Below are 690 nucleotides of genomic sequence, written 5' to 3'. Positions count from 1 at the left end.
AGCTCAGCTTGAGCTCCTGCTCTCTCCTTAGCTCAGCCCTACTCTGTCTGACTCACGCAATTCCAGCTCACATAGAGGAGAGAACCCTCTGCCCCCCCTCCCGATTCCCTGATTAGCCTGTGAGCCCTGGCAATCGGCTGACCTGGAGCACTGGCCTGTCCCCATTGTTCCGGGGCCTGTCAGTCTCGGGGTCCTGATTTCCCATCGACCCTTTAACATAAATTGGTTAGTCTCTAAGGTGCCACAAGTACTCCTTTTCTTTATCCCCACAACAGTCGCCTTATATCTGCATAAGAGGAACACACAACTGCAGCGATGCAGTTCAGAGCACAGCAGAGGCAAGTCATCTCTGAACATAATATTTGCATATTCAAAAGTAATATTAGCATAAGATGAATTATTAATTGAGGGGATAAAAACAGAAGAGCCGAACATTGCATATTTAAATTAATTTGCATATAACTCATTACTCGTGGCGTGCTGACAATAGAACACGCTCCAAAAATGCAGGTGAAAGGCTAAATGAGGCGGACTGTGCGCTAGGCTTATTAGCATATGATAAATATGCAAAAGATTCGACCACGCCCACGCTAACGTCATTTTAAGTTTGGAGGTGCGGCCGTTATAACCCTCTTCCACCGTCCCTCTAGTGCCCGATAGTAACCTCAGCCCCACACCCTCAACTGGCTC

Source organism: Lepidochelys olivacea (assembly GCF_965140295.1).
Source record: "Lepidochelys olivacea isolate rLepOli2 genome assembly, chromosome: 1".
Taxonomy (NCBI): domain Eukaryota; kingdom Metazoa; phylum Chordata; order Testudines; family Cheloniidae; genus Lepidochelys; species Lepidochelys olivacea.
The sequence above is the reverse complement of the archived record's forward strand: the minus strand, read 5'-3'. Positions refer to the sequence as shown.